The following is a 24,333-nucleotide window of genomic DNA, read 5'->3' on the forward strand; positions in this document are numbered from 1 at the left end:
GAAACATACTGGGACATGTTTTCTGGCAAGTCAAGCAACAAGGGTGACAAAGAGGACATTCACCCACACAGAGGGAGAGATCATGTGAGAGGAGATGTAATAAATCAAAAGGAAATGAGATAATAGGACAGGATAGTAATATGCGTAATGATAGTCAGAGTGTGGCAGGAAGGGACAGAGCATACAAACTTAAGACTGTGTCATCAGATATGAGCAAAGATTGCAAAAATGATAAAGCGATAGAGCTAAAGACTCTGTATCTGAATTTACGCAGCATTCATTATAACAGAGGTCAGTTGTTATTACAGATGATAATAAATGTGTATGACCTAATAGCCATTATATGAACATGACTAAAAGGTGAGCAAGGCTGGAACTTGAATATTGAAGGATACTTGACATTTTGAAAAGATGGGAGGCTAGGAATGAGATGGTGGGTGGCTCTGTTAATTAAGGATGCCATCCATGCAGTAGCAAGAGATAACCTTAGTTCAAAAGAGCAAAATGTGAGTATCAGTTTGGGTAGCAATAAGAAAGAGGTCGCTTGTGGGACTAGTTTGTAGACATCCTAAAGGTAGTTACATTGTAAGACAGAGTCAACAGGAGAAACTAAATGGGACATCTAAGAAAGATACTGCAATAATCATGGGTGACTTTACCCGACATATGGATTGGACAAGTCAGGTTGGGAAGGTAGTCTTTGGAAAAGGAGTTCATTGAATATATTCAGGACAATTCCTCAGCATGGTATGTTCTGAATCCATTTAGGGAACAGGCTATTCTGAACTGAGCAATGATACAGGATGAACCTAATCTTCTGCCACAGAAACACAACACAACAGGCAAAGTGGCATAACTGTGGCTAACAAAAGAAATTATAGCTAGTATTAAATCCATAGAGGAATCATATAAAGCTGTTAGAAAAATAATTGGGAGCAGTTTTGAATTCAGGATCAAAAGATAAGTGGGAAAAAATAGAATAGGAGAATAAACTTGCTAGAATCGTAAAAGCAGATTGTAAAAACTTCTATGAATATGTAAAAATATAAAGATTAATGAAGACAAATGTAGTCCTGTACAATTCAAAATGGGAGAAATGATAATAGAGAACAAGGAAATGGCACAGCAATTAATAACTACTCTAATTCTGTCTTCATTCAAGAAGAAACAAATAACTTCCCAGAAATGCTAGGGAAGGGAGAATTTAAAGTTAAAGTTTATTAATTAGTGTCACAAGTAGGCTTACATTAACATTGCAATGAAGTTACTGTGAAAACCCCTTAGTTGCCAGAATCCGGCTCCTGTTCGGGTACACTGAGAGAGAATTTAGCATGGCCAATGCACCTAACCAGCACTCTTTTGGACAATGGGAGGAAGCCAGAGCACGCGGAGGAAACCATACAGACATGGGGAAAACATATAAACTCCACACAGGGAGCAACGCAAACTAGAATCAAACCCAGGTCCCTGGCACTGCGTGGCAGCATTGCTTACCATTGTGCCACTATGCTGCATTAGTATAATGATTTGAAGGTTTCCTAATTTGGACTAATCGTAATAACATTTACAGTGATTAAATATCATTGAAATCCATTACAAGTTTATTACTGCTGCAAAGTGTTAGGAGGCTCACTATTAACATGGCAATAGTACAGCATTCTGCCATCACTTCTGATTAATTGAAGATGATGTTATGTAGACGTGGCATTGTAGTCAGAACTCAGTCCTGTAGACCCCCTTGGGGTGAGATTTTCCAGCCCTTCCCTGGGTTACCTGATGGCAGGGTGGATGATCCAGACAAAACTCTGCAGGCTTCAACAGGACCAGAAGATCCTGCCAGCACCTAATGGTGAGCCACATTCACCACTGGTAAATTTGCCATTAGGGGGAGCCCAGCCCAGAGATCCGAAGTACCCAAACCACCCTTCTCAACTTCTTCTTTGCCTATTTTTGAGCAGAAGTAATGGGCAACATGGTGGCACAGTGGTTCACACTGCTGCCTCACAGCGCCAGAGTGGTGGGATCGATTCCTGGCTTGGGTCACTGCTTGTGCAGAGTCTGCACATTCTCCCCGTGTCTGCGTGGGTTTCCTCTGGGTTCTGTAATTTCTTTCCACAGTCCAGAAGACATGCAGGTTAGGTGGATTGGCCATGATAAATTCTTCCTTAATGTCAGACGGATTAGCAGGGTAAATATGTGCAGTTGTGGGGAGAGGGTCTTGGTGGAATTGGTGGCTTGATGTGCCAAATGGCCTTCTTTTGCACTATAAGGACTCTATGATTCTATGTCATGCATTTCTCTTGTGAGTCTAGTATTTTTAAGCAGAAGTTGGAATAAGGAAGAGAATTCTTTTGTATGATAAATTGAGGTATTCAAATTGGTTTAGCCTTTGATTCACATGGAGAAAAGAAGCTGAGACCATTTCAGCTGCGGGAACTTTATCTTTATTCAGCTAAATAACAAGAGCATGATGAGGGGGGAGAAAAAGACTTGTATTTATAGTTGTGGCTTATCATGCCTTCCAGAAATATCTGACAGAGTATCACATACAATAGATTACTTTTAAATGCAGGAAGAATGTGCTTTGGTTTTAACTCTTCGGGTTGGAATGGTTTTTGATTTGATTTGATCTATTATTGTCACAGAAAATTTATTTATTAGTGTCGCAAATAGGCTTATATTAAAACTGCAATAGTGCCTGTTCAGGAACACTGAGGGAGAATTTAGCATGGCCAAATGCACCTATGATGTGGAGATGCCAGCGTTGGTCTGGGTAAACATAGTAAGAAGTCTCACAACATCAGGTTAAAGTCCAACAAGTTTATATGAAGAAATAAACTTGTTGGGCTTTAACCTGGTGTTGTGAGACTTCTTACAAATGCACCTAACCAGTGGGGAGGAAACTGGAGCACCTGGCAGAAACCACGCAAACATGGAGGAGAACTGAAGATACCACACGGGTGGTGAGCCAATCTGGGAGTTGAAACTGGGCCCCTGGCGCTGTGAGACAGCTGTGCTAACCACTGTGCCACTGTGCTGCCCACATGTATTGATTACACAGTGAAAAGTATCATTTTTTGCATGCTATACAAGCATACCATTCATAGAAAAGGAAAGGAGAGGGTGCAGAATGTAGTGTTACAGTCACAGCTAGGGGTCATTGTTAGGGAGCTTATAAGAGCTGGAGTAGAGCTTTAAAAGCATAGCATGCTGGGAATAGCTCACAAGAGGTCACCATACTCTGGCGCCATCTTGAATCATGATGTGGAGATGCCGGTGTTGGACTGGAGTAAACCCAGTAAGAAGTCTCATCACACCAGGGTAAAGTCCAAAACGTTATTTATTAGCAAACACCACTAGCTTTCGGAGCGCTGCTCTTTCATCAGGCGAGTGGGAGATCTGTTCACAAACAGGGCATATAAAGTCACAAACTCAATTTACAAAATAATGGTTGGAATGCGAGTCTTTACAGCTAATCAAGTCTTAAAGGTACAGACAATGTGAGTGGAGAGAGCATTAAGCACAGGTTAATGAGATGTGTATTATCTCCAGACAGGACAGTTAGTGAGATTTTGCAAGTCCAGGCAATTTGTGGGGGTTACAGATAGTGTGACATGAACCCAAGATCCCGGTTGAGGACATCCTCATGTGTGCAGAACTTGGCTATCAGTCTCTGCTCAGCAATTCTACACTGTTGTGTGTCGTGAACGCCGTCTTGGAGAACACTTACTTAAGATCTGAGGCCGAAAGATCAGAGAATGATCTGAAGATCAGAGGCCTCGGACATTCGTCCTCTTATCTTCGGGTAAGCATTTTCTCTCTTATTGAGTCACATCCAACATGTTATAGCATACAAGCAGACAGAATGCTTTCCTTCATTGGGCAAGATATTGAATACAGAAGTAGAGGTTAATAATGAAACTATATAAAATGCTGGTTAGACCATAGCTGGAATTTTGTGCACGATTCTAGTCAGCGCATTACAGGAAGGACATAATTACTCTAGAGAGAGTGTGAAGAAGATTTATAAGAATGTTGCCAGTGCTTGAAAATTGTAGCTTTGAAAAGAAATTGGATAGATGAGGATTGTTTTACTTGGAACCAAGGAGAATCCAAAGAGTCACAGAATTCCTGCAGTGCAGAAGGAGGCCATTCGGCCCATCGAGTTTGCACTGACAACAATCCCACCCCAAGCCCTATCCCCTTCACCCTACATATTTACTTCACTAATCTCTGTAACCTACACATCCTTGGAAACTAAGGGGCAATTTATCATTGCCAATAACCCTATCCCGCACATCTTGGGAGGAAACCAGAGTACCCGAAGGAAACCCAGCAGACACAGGGAGAATGAGCAAACTCCACACAGACAGTGACCCTAGCCAGGAATCAAATTGAAGCCCCCAGAGCTGTGAGACAGCAGTGCTAACCGCTGTGTGTGGTACCGTTCGAGAAATTGGAGGTCATCACAGTAATCAGCGGGGCTTGATCAAACAAGGTCAGACTTGATCAAACCTAATGGATTTCTTTGATTATCAAACAGCAGAAATGTAGAATCACAGAGTACAGCACAGAAGGATGCCATTTAGCCCATCATCTCTGTGCTGGCTCTCTGTAAATGCAGTTCATCAAGTCACATTTTTCCAATAGCTTTCTAAAGTGTTTCATTTCAAATCATTGGCCAATTCTCTCTTACAGGTTTCATTTGAATCAGTCTCTAAGGAGAACAGCTCCAGCTTCTCCAATTCTTCATGTCACGGAGGTTCCTCATTCCTGAAACCATTCGCATGAATCTTCTCTGCACTTTTGCTGATACCTTCACTCCTACAAAGAACAAAGAACAAAAGAAAATTACAGCACCAACCATGCTGCCCGATTTAACTAAAACCCCCTTTCCTTCTGGGGACCACATCCCTTTATTCCCATCATATTCATGTACTTGTCAAGATGCCCCTTAAAAGTCACTACAGTATCAGCTTCCACTACCTCCCCCGGCAGTGAGTTCCAGGCACCCACCACCCTCTGTGCAAAAACTCTCTTTTACATCTTAACTCTCGCATTTTAAACCTATGCCCCTTTGTAATTGACTCTTCCATCCTGGGAGAAAGCTTCTGACTATCCACTCTGTCCACACTCCCCATAATCTTGTAGTCTTCTATCAGTTCACCCCTCAACCTTCGTTGTTTCACTGAGAACAAACCAAGTTTCTCCAATCTCTCCTCATAGCTAATGCCCTCCATGCCAGGCAACATCCTGTTATGTTTTAACTAACATAACATGTTTTATTTACATATCCATCCAAGTCCCTCTACTTCTGCATCCCACTAGAATGTACCCTTCACTTTATGCGTCTCTCCGCACTCAGATTTCATCTACCACATATCTGTGTCCTTTTGAAATTCTCCACTATTCTCCACATAGTTCACAATGCTTCTCAGTTTTGTTTCATCCACAAAGCTTGAAATTGTGCCTTATATACCAAAGCCTAGTTCATTGATATATAGCAGCAAGAGGGAGGGTGCCAGCAGCTACCCTGGCGAACTCCAACACCAAATTTCCTCGAGCTCCAGAAACATCCATTTATCACAACTCTGTTTCTCCTACTCAGCCCATTAGATGGATCCATGTTGCCTTTGTCCCTTATTCCACGAGCTATAAACTTTCCTACAAGTTTGTTGTGTGGCTTTATCAAATGCCTTCTGGAAGTTCATGTACATCATATCAACCACGTTACCCTCAACACAAAACTCCAGCAAGTTAGTTAAACACAATTTGCTCTTAACAAATCCATGTCTGTTTTCCTTCATTAACAAGCAAGTGACTATTGATTTTTGTTCCAAATTATCGTTTCTGATAGCCTCCCCATCACCATGGTTAAACTGAATGGTATGTAATTGCTGGGCTTATCGTTATCCTCCTTTTTGAACAAAAGTATAAGTATAATGCATGGAGGGTCCATTTAAATAAGTAAACTCTATATTATCTGTGATATAAGATCATATGGTAGAGCATAGAGAGAGAGAGATAGTTCTATATTAAGCTTTGTTTAAAGACTAATTTGAAGATAGGTAACACAATATTAATAAAAGATAGAGTTTGCTAACAGTATCCCCTCCTGCCTTAAGGATTTTCCCAGTAACTTTGTTGCGGTGTTAATGTCAGCCTACTTGTGACACTAATAAATAATCTTTAAACTTTATCTGTGATTCCAGAGCTATCACTATCACATACTGGACCAAGATAATAATAACAGAGTAACATGAGCAATTCTCCAGTCCTCTGACACCACTCTTGTCTTTATTCCTTTCCTGATTCATCGTGTTATTTATGTCTCTGCAGACTACTTGTCTATTTCTTTATATTCCTTTGGAATTTACTTTTGAAGTTTCTCTCTGTCTTTTTTTTCATTTCCTAATCCTTTCTTCATGCCAATGTAGTTCGTGTTTACCTTCGACTTTGGTTTCAATTTCATCCTTATTTCTTTATTTATCCACAGTGACTCATTACAGGCCAATTGTTTCTTAGTGGGATATATTTCTCCTAGACTTTATCTGTTACTGTTTTATGGATTTTCCATTGTTGTTTTATATTTTTGGAGTAGTTTTCCAGTTTATATTCCATTCTCATGTCATTAAAATAATTTTCCCCAAATTTATTTCTCTCGTCTTTTTTTCTTTGTTTATGTTTTTTCATGGGATGGGGGCGTCGCTGGTTAAGGCCAGCATTTGTTGTCCATCCTTAATTGCCCTGGAGTTACGTGCAGCCTTTTTGAGCCACTATAGTTCACATAATGTACATATACATATGGTGCCATTAGGGAGAGAGATTGAGGATTTTGACCCAGCGACAATGATGGAACAGTAATTCTTTAAGTTGATCTTTCTCCACACCCCAGCTATGACTGTAACACTACATTCTTCATCCTCTCCTCTCTCTCGTTATGAACGATATGCTTTGTCTGCATAGCATGCAAGAAACAATACTTTTCACTACATACGTGTGACAATAATAAATAAAACCAAATCAAGTCAGTGTGGTGTGTGATTTGGGGGAAAATTTGTGGGTTGTGTTGTTGCCGTGTATCTACTGCCCTTGTCCTTCTTGGTGGTAGAGATTATCAGTCTAAAAGGTGCTGCTGAAGGAGCCTTGGGAAGTTGCTGTCATGCTTCTTGGATATGGTACACACACTGCTGCCAGTGTGCATCAATGATAGAGGGAGTGAATGCATGTCGTGGTGGATGGGGTGCATATACATGGGCTACTTTGTTCTGGATGGTGTCAAGGCTCCTGAATGTTGTTGGAGCTACATTCATCCAGGCAGACGGAGGGTAACGGTTATTTTACTGGGCTGGTATACCAAAATGCTAGTGAAACAAGAGTTATGAGGTGGAGAATTTAAATTCAACAACAACTTGCATTTATTAGTGTCACAATTAAGCTTACATTAACACTGCAATGAAGTTACTGTGGTACACTGTGGGAGAATTTGGCATGGCTAACATGCCTAATCAGCACGTCTTTCAGACTGCAGGAAGAAACCGGAGCACCTGGAGGAAATACATGTAGACACAGGGAGAACATGCAGTCTCTTCACAGTCACCCAACGCCGGAATTGAACCTGGGTCCTTGGCATTGTGAGGCAGCAGTGTTAACCATTGTGCCACTGTGCCACCTCGATTCAACCTTTAACATAGTAAAGTTATTCATTGGATGCTATCAAAGAAATTTTGACACTGAGCCAAAAAAGCAGTGATTAAAACGGAGTAGCCAAGGCTTAGTTAAAGGGGAAATATCAATGGAGGTAGGCACTGAGGGGAGGTAAAGAGAAATCAACAATATGAAATGAATAGCAGTGATGGGCTGGGGAATGGAATAGCAGCCTGTGTGCGATATAAGGATATAAGGATAAGAAGAAATAAGGATGTGTGTGAATGGACAAATGGAAATTTATATTAGTAGTTACACAGGGCCATGTGATAAGGCACCGCGATTCTCTGTCCTCCCCAGCAGTTTCTCAGCAGTACAAGGTGGTACACTGTTGACTGGTGGTGGGATCTCCACTGCCAATGGGATTTCCCATTGATTCTCCCCCGAGCCACTGGGAAACACAGGGTGGGCAGGCACCATTGGCGGGATCAGAAGGTCCTGCTGGCGTGAAGAGACGATAGTGCCCAGAGTTTCAGAGCAACGCAGAGCTGCCATCTCTGGAGACAGATCAAATGGAGCTGAATTCTTGAATCAGGGCAGCACGGTGGCACAGTGGTTAGCACTGCTACCTTACAACACAAAGGTCCTGGGTTTGATTCCCACCTTAGATCACTGTCTGTGTGGAATCTGTACCTTCTCCCCATGTCTGCGTGGGTTTCCACCTTCCTTCAGTTCCTCCCACACTCTGAAAGATGAGCTGGTTAGGTGCACTGCCCATGCTAAATTCTCCCTCAGTGTATCCAAACAGGCACCAGAGTGTGGCGACTAGGGGATTTTCACAGTAACTTCATTGCGATGTTAATGGAACTCTACTTATGACACTAATAAATAAACTTTATGAAGCAAGTGATGCCATCCTCTGGCAGCAGCAAAACACAAGGTAGCTGCCCTTGCAAACCACAAAGACCATTTGTTTCCAATCAATGTATCAACATTCTTTCTTCCAAAGAGCATCCCACAAGCTGCTTAAGAAAATAATAAGTCTCACAACACTGGGTTGAAGTCCAACAGGTTTATTTGGAATCACAAACTTTCAGACCACTGCTCCTTTCTTCAGGTGAATGGACTCCTGAGGAAGGAGCACCACTCCAAAAGCTTCTGATTCCAAATAAACCTATTGAAAAAAATAATCACAGCCTCCTCATTTGAAATTGTCAAGATCTATCTTTGATTACTTACATTTATACATTTTCATTATGTTGGGAATAATATTAAGTTCAACTGATATTTATATTTTTGTGTAAGGTAAGGTGGAGATGGTTTCAGTTCCATTTATTGTGAGTTTGGTATTAGATAGCGTAAAGGGCCTCCCAATGAAAAGGTCAGGCTTTCTGGACTTGTTTGCATTTCACACATACTTGCATTGTAATAGGTTTTACAAACATTGGGGTGAATTTTAATAATTTTCAGTGTTACGAAAATAAAGATAGTTTTTAATGGATTTATGTTTATTTTGGTGAACATGGAAATAAGATATTAAGTGGGTTTAATTTAAAGTTTTTGTGCCTGGAAGGGTAAAACCTGTAGTTGGATTCATGCTAGACAAAGATGTGTGTGCAGGAGTTAGTTTCAATTCCAACCTTGATTCTTTTGTGCTTAGGAAGGGCTACAACATGAAGAATGATTGCTTAGCAAATGGAGCTTTAGCTAATTTGAGTGCAGTTTGAGATAGGTAGTGAAAGAGGTTAGCTCTCAGCTCTGCTGGAAATAGTTGATTTTGGAAGGTTAAAGATGGAACATTTTTCTCAGCCTTGCTAGAAGACAATCCATACTATGTAGTAATGGTTCAGAAAATGGATGATGGAACCTAAAGTCCAGCTAATTAAATAAACCAAACAAATAAAGAGAAGTTTCCAAGAAGTGTCCCAGTGTGTAAAACATGAAAGTGAAACCTTGATGGAAACAGTAGAGTTTTGGGGGATATGGTGACACAGTGGTTAGCACTGATGCCTCATAGCACCAGGGATCAGGGTTCGATTCCCGTCTTGGGTGACTGTGCACACGTTTTCCTTGTGTCTTTGTGGATTTCCTCCGGATCCTTTGGTTTCCTTCCACAGTCTGAACAACCTGCTGGTTAGGTACATTGGCCGTGTTAAATTCTCCCTCAGTGTACCCCAACAGACGCCAGAGTGTGACAACTAGCGGGTTTTCACTGTAACTTAGTTGCAGTGTTAATGTAAGCCTGCTTGTGACAGTAATAAAAACAAACTTTAAAACTTAAAAGAAGATTTGAAAGTATGACTTCTGAAAGCAGAATTTGAACTCACTCATATTGAAGCCAGAATTCAGGGAGGCAAGGTAGCTCTTGATATAGGAATCATCTGGGGGGATTTTGAGAAAAATCCATAGACATTCACTGTGGTTCAGAGAGGAGTGTATCTAACCACAGTCACCTTGTGTGTGTTAAAGGGAGTTTTTCTGTTAATCAGACCATTGTAGTTTCAGATGATCTTTATAATCCATATTAATCTTAAAACCTGTGTATATTTGTTAAACTAAAGGGAGGATAAAGGACTATGTAATATAATATAATCTTTTCCATTTATTAAATGTCATTTTTTTCTTGTTGTTAAAACTAATTAGCAGTCCTGTGACTCTGTTCCTCCACATTTTATTAAGCAAAGTAAAAGTTATGAGCCGGAATTCCATTCTATGATCTTAACGTCTAGTTCTAACATCAACAGGATCATAACAGGGAAAAAAAAAGGTGAAAAAAACTCTGCTGTTACCTGGCAACAGGGACCAGTGACATACAAAGATACAGAGGGAGACAGAAAATAAATTTGGAGTGTGTATGTCAGAGAGTGAAGATAGGAGTTCTAATCATTCTGATAAGGTACAGGTGCACTATAGGAAACACTCTTTCTGGTTGTATCAGAGCTTGGTATGGCTCCTGCTCTGTCCAAGACCGCAAGAAACTACAAAAGGTCATGAACGTAGCCCACTCCATCACACAAACCAACCTCCCATCCGTTGATGCTGTCTACACTTCCCGCTGCCTCGGCATAGCAGCTAGCATAATTAAGGACCCCACACACCCAGACATTCTTTCTTCCGCCTTTTTCCATTGGGAAAAAGATACAAAAATTTGAGGTACCAACCAACTCAAGATCAGCTTCATCCCTGCTGCTATCAGACTTTTCAGTGGACTTGCATTAAGTTGATCTTTCTCTACACCATAGCTGTGTCTGTAACACTACATTCTGCAGTCTCTCATTTCCTTCTCTATGAATGGTATGCTTTGTATAGTGTGCAAAAAACAATACTTTTCACTGTAAGCTAATACATGTGACAATAATAAATCAAATCAAATCAAATCAGTATTGTAAGGCTGCAGGGATACTGAGCTTAGAGAACTTGCATGTTTGTTCTGTAGTTGAAGTAATAGTGAGTTTAGAGTGTGGTTTTAAGGTATCTTTGGGAGAAATACCAGCCAGTGGAAAAAGCATCTGGTAAATGCTGAGAAATCTGCCAAATAAAAAGTACATAAGAACATAAGAAATAGGAGCAGGAGTAGGCCATCTCGCCCTTCGAGCCTGCCCCGCCATTCAACAAGATCATGGCTGATCTGAAGTGGATCAGTTCCACTTTCCCGCTTTCTCCCCATAACCCTTAATTCCCTTGTCTATCAGAAACCTATCTACCCGTGTCTTAAATATATTCAGCGAGGTAGCCTCCACCACTTCAACGGGCAGAGAATGCCAGAGATTCACCACCCTTTGAGTGAAGAAGTTCCTCCTCAACTCTGATCTAAACTGCGTCCTCCCCACCCCGCCTTATCTTGAGACTGTGCCTTCTAGTCCTGCTATCCTTTCTAAGCGGGAAGAATCTCTCTACCTCTACCCTATCTATCCCCTTCATTATCTTATATGTCTCTATAAGATCACCCCTCAGCCTTCTAAACTCCAACGAGTACAGACCCAGTCTGTTTAGTCTCTCTTCATAGGCAAACCCCCTCATCTCCGGTATCAGCCTAGTGAACCTCCTCTGCACTCCCTCCGAGGCCAATATAACCTTCCGCAAACGCGGCGACCAAAAAGTCAGCCCAAGCAAGAAGCCTTGGTGCTAAGACAATAAGAAGTCTGCACTGGATTATTGTATCTTTAAGGGTATTACTGTGATAAAAGGAATGATGTGAGTTTGAATTATTTTCTTGTATTTGTATTGAGATCTTTCCAACCATTTTATCAGGTATAATGTGCCTAATTTTTCCCCTCTGAAATAGGGGAAATGTGAGGGATGATATAGCTGGAGAGGGGAGGTGGAGATCAAGGAGCAGAATGAAATATCAAGGATAGGTTGAAGCTCAGGCGAGGTTGGCAAAGAAGTCCTGGAAACAAAACAGAATGATTTAAATAGGTGCTAATAATGGCCTAAAGGTAAAGTAGCAAAATGTATTGATAGCAAAATAAGGGTCAGCGCTCTGTGAAAGCGTAACAAGTCGCAAGCTGGTGTTGTGGGATCTCTTACAGTATAACAAGTTACAAATGGCCCTGTGAGGAGAGGATTGGGAAATATACACATGAATAAATTATAAGTGAAAGTGGAGGAGGGAGTTCGAACATTTCAAGTTTATTAATACCAATGCCCATCCTGAACCTTCTACTCCTTCCTGTCCCTCTCATCCCATCAATTACTGAGACTTGCTTCCCCATTATTGAAACTAGCTTTATATTTCTGATTTGATTAAATGAATTTAAATTATGCCAGCAGCTGTGGTACGGTTTGAACCAATGTTAAAAAAGTGTTTGCCTGGATCTCTGCATTATTAGATGAGTGAAATTATCACTATTGCCTTTCACACACCCCCCTCCACCCCATCCACTTCTGAATATTTTCTGGGTCCAATTACATGCTGCACATGACTGTTCCCACAGTGAAAATCCCATCCTTGCAGGAGCTTTCTCCCATGATAGATGGGCCGACCTGGGAGTTTTCTCAACCCCGACTACTCGCCTCGAAGGTAAAAATCCAGCTTGAAAATTCTGACACTGGCTATTGAGGCCCTGAAAAGAAATAAAACACTGGGGCTCATTTCTAAAGAGATTAAATTGAGAAGTAGAGAAATTATATTAAACTTATATGGAAACCTTGGTGAGACCATGCTTGAAATGCTATAAACAATTTTGGTCTCCATATTATTAAAAAGGATATGCAAGCTGGCATGGTGGCACAGTGGTTAGCATTGCTGCCTCACAGCGCCAGGGACCTGGTCTATTTCGAGCTTCAGGTCACTGTCTGTATGGAGAGGCACATTCTCCCCGTGTCAGCATGGGTTTCCTCCCACATTCCAAAGATGTGCAGGTTAGGTTGATTGACCATGCTAAATTGCCCCTTAGTGTCAAAGGGTTTGGCAAGGTAAATATGTAGGGTCACAGAATAGGGTTTGGTGCAATGGTGGTCGATGCAGACTCAATGGGCCAAATGACCTCTTTCTGCACTGCATAGATTCTACAAAGCCATAAAAGTGTGAAAACATTTATGTGAAAGATACTTGAATTAAGAGGTTATATTGATTAAGAAAGAATGAACAGGATTCTCTGCTCTAGAAAAGATGAGAGGGTGATAAGGGACTCAATGGTTGTGTAGGAGTTTGAAAGTGCCGATGTAGAGAGGATAGCTGGGATTTTCCAAACCCGACACTGACAGGCATCGTCACTGATGGAACGGGATGGGCCGGGAACATTTCAGAGTCATTGGCTTTTAACAGCTCACCAAAGTTTCCTGTCCCACCTACGCTGACATTCACCAGTACCAAGGTTGGAAGATCCCACCCAATGCTTGCAGTTGCAGCTGAGATCGGAACATGGAACCATGATTATAAGATAATAGCTAACACATTCAAAAGGCAGTTCAGGATCAATGTGTTTACCTGGACAGTGCGTAGAAGGTGGAGTTTACTGCTGCAAGAAGTAGCTGATGAGGCACGGTGCCTCTGTGAGGCAGCAGAGTTAACCACTGTGCCACCGTGCGCCCTACGGAAACGAGAGGGTGTAGAATGTAATGTTACAGTTGCCAATAGGGTGAAGAGAAAGATCAGCTTAATACAATATAGGCGGCATGGTAGCACAGTGGTCAGCACTGCTGCCTCGCAGCTCCAGGGACCTGGGTTCGATTCCCAGCTTGGATCACTGGCTGTGTCAAATTTGCACATTCATCCCATTTCTGTGTGGGTTTCTTCTGGATGCTCCGGTTTCCTCCCACAGCCCAAAGATGTGTGGGTTAGGTTGATTGGACCTGTTAAATTGCCCCTTAGTCTCCCAGGATGCGTAGGTTAGAGAGATTAGCGGGGTAAATATGTGGGGCGGCAGGGATAGAATCAGGGTGGGATTGTTGTTGGTATAGGCTCGATGAGCCGAATGGCCTCCTTCTGCACAGTAGGGATTCTATGGTTGTGGCAAAGAGCATTGATGCACTAGATTAGTGTCAGTAGGAGGAAGGGCTAGATGGATACATTGATGGGGTTAGACGAAAATGGCTGTGAGGAGCTTGTATGGAGAATAAATAAGATGGAGCTGTTTTCAGTGCTCAAGATACTTTATAATTGACAAAGATGCACCTGATTGACTTTTTGTAAGTCTAGCGAGCAAGGTGAAATTCAATTTGTGTTGGAAGTGCAAAATCAATAGCATTCTGATTTCTGCTTTTTAACAAATACAGTTTATTGTCAGTGGCAATTCAGAGCTCATTGTGTATCTTGGCTTGTCCTTCTTTCTTATTCTTGCACTCAATTTTCTCTTCTCAATTTTGGAAACCCTTTCACTCATAGTGCTGCAGAACTTCCCTTTCATCGATCTCCCTTTTTACTTCCCTATGCTGCTCGCCAATTGTCAGATAAGTACATTGTGCAGTCGCAGAATCTTGAGCATGTTTCCTCCCGCACACCGCCCTTTAAAAAAGCCTCTGTGGTATTAACTGTGCAGAGATACGCACAGTTTAACCTTTCACAGTGTAGGAACATCCTGTAATTAAACACGTCCAGGGTTGCCATGGTTGCTCTGTGTGCAGTTAATATGTATTTTTGCAATGTATTTATGATTTAAAAATGCTTTCTCTTTGTTCTTAGCCCTATAAGACCATAAGACATTGGAGTAGAATTTGGCCACTCGGCCCATCGAGTCTGCTCCACCATTCAATCATGGCTGATATTTTTCTCATCCCCATTCTCTTGCTTTTTCCCCATAACTCCTGAACCCTTTATTAATCAAGAACCTATCTATCTCTGTCTTAAAGATACTCAATGACCTGGCCTCCATGGCTTTCTGTGGCAAAAAGTTCCACAGATTCACCGCTCTCTGGCTGACGAAATTCCTCCTCATCTCTGTTTTGAAGGATCATCCCTTTAGTCTGAGGTTGTGCCCTCTGATTCTAATTTTTGCTACAAATGGAAACATCCTCTCCACATCAACTCTATCCAGGCCTCTACAAGAGACTCAAGCAATGGCTCAACTGGGAAAGGACGGTGCGTAAAGTACAATACACAGAAGATGGACATTTGGCAAACCGTATTGCTGAAGGAGGTAGAGAATCCAATGGAAGTCCCAAAACGGCATTCGTACCGGCGGGATTCCCACTAAAACGATTCCCCCTCTGCCGCCTATGACGTAATGAGGTTCCCACCATGAAGAGTCATACATCTGAATGTCATTAGTGGGCTTCCCCACTGTTTTATCCCCTCACGTAAGAACTTCCCTTGTACCCCTGGGCGCCACAGTAGCACAGTGGTTAGCACTGCCACCTCACAGCGGCAGGGACTAGGGTTCGATTCCCAGCTTGGGTCACTCTCTGTGTGGAGTTTGCACATTCTCCCTGTATCCACGTGGGTTTCCTCTGGGTGCTTCAGTTTCTTCCCACAATCTGAAAGACGTGCTGGTTAGATACATTGACCATGCTAAATTCTCCCTCAGTGTACCTCAACAGGCGCCGGAGTGTGGTGAATATGGGAATTTCACAGTAATTTCACTGCAGTGTTAATGCAAGCCTACTTGTGACACAGAATAAATTAACCTTAAACAAAATAATAATACCCCCTGCAGGGTTTGCAGCAACACACGAAAAACAGAAACCTAGCAAACGGTCCCCATCAGGGGGTGCACACATAATTACAGGGGGGGAGAGGGTTACACCCAAGGATGTCAAAAAATATGGTGGAAAAAGCCAGCAGTGCAGCAGGCAGGCTACACTTTTGGTTGGTTGCACACATTGAGCCTAGGCGGTCACTTCTGGTAGGTTGTTGAACTGTGGGAACCCTCACTGACAAGCGCAGTCCCATCCTGCATTGAAGTCAACCCGCTTTTCCCACCTGACTTAACCCATTGTCAAAAAAAAGGAGAAAATTCCACCCCGGTTCAGGAGGGATGTCCAGCTGGGCCAAAATGTCTGAACTGAGCTGACCAAAAATCAGCAGTTATCTTCAGTGCCCTAAGGCTACGGGAGAGAAATCAGTCTGGGATTGTGTTCAAGATCATTATCCAGTGACCCTTGCAGGAATTGTATGTGTGTGTGCGTGTGTGTGTGTGTGTGTATATGTGTGCGTGTGTGTATATATGTGTGCGCGTGTGTATATATGTGTGTGTGTATGTATATGTGTGTGTGTACGTGTATATATGTGTGTGTGTGTATATATGTGTGTGTGTGTACGTGTATATGTGTGTGTGTGTGTATATATGTGTGTGTGTGTACGTGTATATATGTGTATGTGTGTGTATATGTGTGTGTGGTGTGTGTGTGTGTGTGTGTGTGTGTGCAAATAGACCTCAGTGCAGGAGAGGACTGCACTTGTTAGTGAGAGTTCCCACAGTTCAGCAGGTCACCAGAATTGACCACCCAGGCTCAAAATGCGCGACCGATCAAGTGTGTAAGGTTCGCCACTCCTTACAGAACCTTACGCCAGGAAGCGTCAACACCTCCAGGAGAGACGTGAGGGAGAGAAAATCGCCAAAGCCCCATGAAACAAATCAACCCACATTCCAAAAACACCATAAAAATTAGCACCATTGCACTGTATTCCTGCAGCCAAGGCAGGATAAGTTTGAAGCCCACAATCTGATTCCTGGGATTGTTGTATGAAGAGAGATTGGGTCGACTGGGTCTGTATTCACTGGAATTTGGAAGAATGATCAGGGATCTCATTGAAATATATAACATCCTGACAGGGCAGGACAGACTGGATGCAGGAATGATGGTTCCCCCGGCTGGGGGAGGGTCTAGAACAAGGGGACACAGTCTCAGGATATTTAGGATTGAGACAGGGAGAACCTTATCCACTCAGAGGGTGGTGAACCTGTGGAATTCTCTGCCACAGAAGGCTGTGGAGGCCAAATGACTGAACATATTTAAGAAGGAAATAGATTTTGAGACTCCAAATAAGTCAAGGGGTATGGCAGAGTAGTGGATTATGGTGTTGAGGTCCAGGATCAGCCATGATCACACTGAATTGCAGAGCAACTCAAAGGGCCCAAAGGCTTACTCCTACTCCTATTTTCTATGTTTCTCTCCCCCCTCCTCACTTCCTTTCAAAGACAAATATTCAGAGTTATATGCAATGAATCAAAATCTAAGGGACATTTTAAGCTGTATGGTGTAGAAGTTGAAGTTTCTTGCATCTGTTTTACAAGGCCCAACTTAAGAGAGCAAAGATCCTTAAATATGTAAATGAGGAGCTTGTTTTAGGCCCTTCTTGAAAATTGGACATTGAGAGGATGTTTGGGCCTGAATCATTCCAAGTACTTCAGAAACTGGTCACAGATGTATTTTTCACTTGATTGTTGCGAGGGTTGGAAATGCAGGGGTTCTCCCCAAACAGTATCCTGATTCTGACATAGCAACACTCCCAACCCCCACACCACCGATACACCCATCCCCATCACCAATTCCACTCCACCATTGCCTCATCTCTCAACCGTCCCACCACCACCGCCACCACCCCGCCACCAAACCCCATACCCCCCCCCACACCCCCGCCAGCTTAAGCTTAATCCACCAGCAATGCCCACAGCCCAATATTTCACACTGTTCAAACAGGTACACTGCCTGTGGAACCACAACAGGCGCCCAATGACAGACCGATTTATACTCATGAGGTTCAGGGTGCAATTTCAGATGAACATGGGAGCAAAGAACAAGGAAGAACCAAAGGAATTTACAGCACAGGAACAGGCTCTTTGGGCCTCCAAGCCTGCACCGACCATGCTGCCCAACTGAACTAAACCCCCGACCCTTCCAGGGACCATATCCCTCTGTTCCCATCCTATTCATGTATTTGTCAAGATGCCCCTGAAAAGTCACTTCGTATCTGCTTCCCTGGGCAGTGAGTGCCAAGCATCCAACACACTCTGTGTTAAAAAAACTTGATGTGGGTATGCCGGCGTTGGACTGGCGTAAACACAGTAAAAAGTCTGACAACACCAGGTTTTAGTCCAACCTATTTATTTGATAATATTCTCACAAGCTTTCGAGGGGTAACCCCTCGAAAGCTTGTGAGAATATTATCAAATAAATAGGTTGGACTAAAACCTGGTGTTGTTAAAAAAACTTGCCCTGTACATCTCCTTTAAACTTTGGTCTCCAAGTTGTGTGGGCGAGTGAGGTACCTTACATGCAAGGCACCCATTTCAACCCAGAGAACAGTGCCAAAGCACCCCTGACTACCATTCCACCTCTTGCTGGTGCTATGTATGAACTCAGGTCCCCTTCCATGCGATCCCTACCCTCCCGCCCCCCGCCCCCCGCCCCACCTTCCCCACCCCACCGGAGGAAACCCAGGCAGATATGGGTAGAATGTGCAGATTCCACACAGACAGTGACCCAAGCCAGGAATCAAACCCAGCTTCCTGGAGCTGTGAGGCAGCAGCGCTAACCACTGTGCCACCGTGCTCGACTTATTTGAGCGGGTAAAGTTATGGCTGGAATCATGGCGAATGATGATTGAAGAACAAACAGTATTTCATAATTCTGAACAACTCCATGCCACACAATCAACTTTGAGGGAAATTACCAGTATTTAATTAATTAAAATCAATCAGTTTTTGATGCAGTCTTCACAATGATGTCAGGTTCTACTCAAAGTTGTTAAAGTGGTAATGGGAATGGATCAGCTGAAGCCACTGAAGTAATTAATTAACTATTAACGACAGGGAAATGCAGTGTTGATTCAATGAGTCCATTAAACCCAAAGGTCAAGGATATCAGGCGTGAAATTCTGAAGGGTGTGAAGTAAGTAAGCAAAATTAAATATGAAAGCTCAGCCTCGAACAAACATCTGCCAGATTTTTATTTTAATTGGTCATTAAGAGAGAAGAATTATTCTGTTCAGCATCCAGAGCAATAGACATTCCATAAACTCACAATTCACGAGATAGAAAGGCCATTCGGTCCATCTTATCTGCCTCGATTACAGTATTCAGAATAACTCCAGTATATTGTCTATCACTATCTCTCTGGTGGGAACGTTTTGGTGACAATCTTACCAAAGAGATTCTAAGTGCCAAATGTTTTTGAAAACAGAAGAAATTCGCACCTTTTTTGGGGGGTGACTTAAAAATCGAATCCTACCTGACTTTGTCAAAAAATATCAAGCCAAACTTGGATTGCACCAGCAGGCGGAGTAGGCGGGGCTTAAATCACCTGAAAGCTGGCTGGTAGCACTAGAGGGCACCACTGCCTCCCCCAGCTATAGCTGGCTTCCATGGCCCATCAACCTCCTGTTACCGCAGGGGTCTGCAGCCGATTTCCTCCCCCCCCCTCACCCAGACTGATCACCATCCCCGTCCTGCCCAAACTAATCACCACGTCCCCTCCTGTCTGGACCGATCACCATTCCCCCCACGATCACTGTTGCAGAGCCACTGCGGACCCCCTCTACACTAATTGCTGTTGCAGAGAGGCTGTGGTTGAATCCTCCCCCACCCCCCTCCACCGATTGCTGTTGCAGAGTATCTGGCACCCTGGCACTGCCCACCGAACACCCTGACACTGCCAGTCTGGTATCCTAGTAGCGGTTCCCTGATTGGCCTGCCATTGGTCTGGCCTCAGAATCACAGAATACTACAGTGCAGAAGAGTTCTTTCGGTGCATCGAGTTAGCACAAATGCATTGAATCTGCCCCCCCATCCACCCCCCCCCCAACCAGATCCCACTACTATGGCATTGTCTAATACCCAGTGGACGCTGTCAATGAGCCAGGCTGGTAGTGCCAGGGTTCCCAGTGGACAGTGCCAGGGTGCCAGGTTGGCACTGACAGGGTATTAGGCTGGCAGTGCCACAGTGGCACTGCCCAAGAGGCACTCCCTCAGGGGGACCTCAATGGCTTCTGGTTCTACTGGCAAAGCCATCATGTCTGGTCACTGTTGATGGTGATCCTCGCCAGAGAGAACCTTCACAGGCAAGGCCACAGAGAGAATGAGCCCAGACAATTGCATCCCAAGCCCACTTGTAAAATTTAAATACTACTTACCATTGTATTTAAATATTAATATCAGCTTTGTGTGAGGGAAGGTGCCGGCAAGATTGCGAGAGGTGGGAAACTGTGCGCATACACGATTTCTCAGCACTCTCATGATCTTACCCTTTGGCTGGCAGGGTGAGAGGATAAGATCACCCCCTCTATGTTTCAAATTCCCTTTAGTGTTTAAAATGACACAACACTGCGAGCAAAGGAAATTTCCATCTTTAAAGGGATGAAAAGGAAAAATTTTGAGGGCTATAGAGTAAAGGCAAGGGGATAGGACTTATTAGGCAGTTCATTCAAAAGGCGGGCACACATAAAATAGGCAGTGTGGGCTCCTGTTGTGTTGCATTGTTCTATATTTGTTGACATGATGTGAATAGCTCTATGCCAAAATATTAATTCCAGATCTGTTGATGGTTCAACCCAGTGTGGCACTGAAACCAAAGATGTCCCTGGCTAGGTAAATGTATTTAAGAATCTAAATTTAGGACTCTAAAAGTGTCAAGAGATGTGGGGAGAGCACTGGAGTATGGCTTTGAGATAGAGGATCAGCCATGATCATGTTGAATGGTGTAAGACCCAAGCCAGAAACGCCAAAGTGTTTTGTGAAGTTAGCTGAGACAATAAAACTTACATTTGATTTTGGCATGGTTAGCATGAGGTGTTTCACTCCAGGTGTGATTTAAGTGACCCACTAAGAAGCTGGTTTCAAACAAAATTTAAGAAGTTAGGTTAACTGACCATGATAAATTGCCCTTTAGTGTCCCAGGATGCGTAGGTTAAAGAGATTAGCGAGGTGAATGTGTAGGTTTGTGGGGATGGGGCCTAGTTGGTGAGATTGTTGTTGGTGGGCTGAATGGCCTCCTTCTGCACTGTAGGAATTCTATGTTTTTATGATTCTAAGAACACAGTTAAAATATAACAAAATAATTAACATAACTTTTACCTATTACAAGATTTAAACATGACACAGTATAGCTTCTCACAGCCAGCTATCTCTGCTGTTCTGAGTTAAACACCACCCTATAACATAACCTTTCTTCAGACTTGGCACAGAAAGATAAAAACAAATTATTGCAGACGCTGGAATCTGAACCAAAAACAGACAATGCTGGAACTGACAGCATCTGCAGAGAGAGAATAGAACCAACATTTTGAGTCTGGACGAAGGGTCATCCAGACTCAAAACATTGACTCTATTCTCTGTCCTCACAGATGTTTTCAGACATGCTGAGATTTTCCAGCATTTTCTGCTTTTGTTGGCACAGAAACAATTATGCTCATGTCTTCCTGGATTTCAGCATTTTAACACCTATGGACAGAAATCCGGGATAGCTGTTCACAGAGAAGAATATTTCCCCAAAACAGCCAAATAACCAAATTTAATCTCTGGTGACTTCCAGCCTTCAGGCACCCAGAAGGGGGAAAAATACTGCTGTTTCTCTCACAGCTTCAAGCAGCTTCGGAAACCTGGCATGGCCCATACACCAGTATAGGCCACTGATAGCTTACCTCAACTCTTAATCTTTCATTCATCTAGGATCATAGAATCATTGAGTGCAGAAGAGACCTTTCAGCGCATTGAGTCAGCACCAATATCTTAGAAACACCTGAACCCTCACTTAACCCCATCTGCCAGCACTTTGCCCACAGCCCTGAATATTATGATATGCCAAGTGCTCATCTAGATATTCTTTAAAGGATTATCCCATGAAACTAGAGAGTGCTGGCGAAAAGCAAATTACTGCGGATGCTGGAACCTGAAACCAAAAGAGGAAATGCTGGGAAATCTCAGCAGGTCTGGCAGCATCTGTAAGGAGAGAAAAGAGCTGACGTTTTCAAAGAACAAAGAACAACCCAGCACGGGAAACAGGCCCTTCGGCCCAACAAGCCCGCGCCGCCGCATCACCCTACATCTATTCTACCCTGCGTATCTACAAATAGAACCCCTGAATAGAATCCAAAGCTGGTCATCTGGACTCGAAACATCAGTTCTTTTTTCTCCCTAAAGATGCTGCCCAAACCTGCTGAGATTTTCCAGTATTTTCCCTTTTGAAAACTAGAGAGTGTTCTGCATTGAAGTGGATTATGGATTCAAAAAACTCTCGTAATTTTGGTATCTCTTCAGGAGATCCAGTTTTTCACCCTGGTTTACGAATATTGCGCAGCCCACCCTGAGAAAGTATTAGATCTGGTTATGTCTCCAATTGTTGCTTGAACCAAGAGCACTTTCTGCCTGCACAAGGCGATTGTCAATCCAGGACATTCAATGTTCAAACTGAGAGATTTCCAACAAACCTCGATTAGTGTTACAATACAGTCCTGCTGCTGTGATTATTCTATTCATTGTTGGGACCCGAGGAAGCTGCTCTAACATCAGGAAGGATACACGCATTGATGCACCAGATACCAAGCTTATGATTTGAAAACCTTATTCTGCCATCTCCCTCCCACTGCCACGCACATTAAGCCCGCTCACAGCTGCCATCTCTGATGATGCCATCAATAACTACTGTTCAACTAATAAGAACAGAAAATAAGAACAGGAACAGGTCAGGAAATACAGCAGAAACTCCTCTCCCTCTCTGTCCTTTACACTCAATGACCTGGCCTCCACAGCTTTCTGCGGCAAAGAGTTCCACAGATTCACCACTCTTTGGCTGAAGAAATTCCTCCTCATCTCTGATTTAAAGGACTGGGCTTCATTCCAACATGATTGTGTCATAGTTTGGTATGGCTCCAACTCTGTCCAAGACCACAAGAAACTACAAAGGGTCATGAATGAAGCCCAATCCATCACTCAAAGCAGCCTCCCATCCATTGACTCTGTCTACACTTCCTGCTGCCTCAGAAAAGCAGCCAGCATAATCAAGGACCCCATGCATACCTGACACTTTCTTCCAACTTCTTCTGTCGGGAAAAAGATACAAAAGTCACGTACCAACCAACTCAAGAGTAGCTTCTTCCCTGCTGCCATCAGATTCTTGAATGGACATACCTCATATTAAGTTGATCTTTCTCTTCACTCTAGTTATGAATGTAACAATACATTTGGCACTTCTCCTTTCCTCCTCAATGAATGGTATGCTCTGTCTAAAGAGTGTGCAAGAAGCAATATAGTAATATGTATAGTAATACATGTGACAATAATAATTCAAATCAAATTATTTTTACGGCCTAATTTCAAAGAGGCTGTACACTTTAAAAAGTGCTTAATTGGCTATCAAACACTTTGGGGTGTCCTGAAAGCATGAATCATAAAATCTTAGTTCTCCAGCTGGTGGGAAAGATATAGAGGAGCTGATATGCAGGGAAATTACAGGGATGTGTAAAGCTACAGAATAATGATAATGTAGGACATCAGTAATAGAGAATGAAGAACTTGTTGCATGAGGAACGATTGAGGACTCTAAGTCTGTAATTGTTGGAGTTCCAAAGGATGAGGGGGAATCTTCCTGAAACTTGAAGGATACTGTGAGGCCTGGACAGAGTGGACAGGGACAGGATGTTTCCACTGGTAGGAAAAACTACAACCAGAGGGCACAACCTCAGACGAAAGGGACGATCCTTTAAATCAGAGATGAGGAGGAATTTCTTCAGCCAAAGAGTGGTGAATCTGTGGAACTGTTTGCGACGGAAGGGTGTGGAGGCCAGGTCATTGAGTGTAAAGGACAGAGAGGGAGAGGAGTTTCTACTGTGTGTTCAGGAGGCTATCCTGCCCAATGAAGAAGGAGGCATTTCTGGACCTGATTCTGGGGAATGAGGTTGTTCAGGTGTCAGTGGGGGAGCACTTAGGAACAGTGATCACAACATTATATCATATCTATGGAAAAGGACAAAGAGGCATTTGTCCATACACCTCTGAAGGCAGAAATGCAGGTTAGTAGGGTGGTGAAAAAGGCATATGGCACACTCGCCTTTATCAATCGGGATATAGATTACAAAAGCAGAGAGATCATGATGGAGTTGTATAGAATTTTGGTGAGGCCACAGCTAGGGTACTGTGTGCAGTTCTGGTTGCCACATTATAGGAAGGATGTAAATGCACTGAAAGGGGTGCAGAGGAGATTCACCAGGATGTTGCCCAGGATGGAACATTTAAGTTATAAAGAGAGGCTGGACAGGCTTGGTTTGTTTTTTCTGGAGCAGAGAAGACTGAGGGGTGATCTGACCGAGGT

This window comes from Carcharhinus amblyrhynchos, chromosome 1 (genome assembly GCF_965287045.1).
Source record: "Carcharhinus amblyrhynchos chromosome 1, sCarAmb.v2.hapA, whole genome shotgun sequence".
Taxonomy (NCBI): Eukaryota; Metazoa; Chordata; class Chondrichthyes; order Carcharhiniformes; family Carcharhinidae; genus Carcharhinus; species Carcharhinus amblyrhynchos.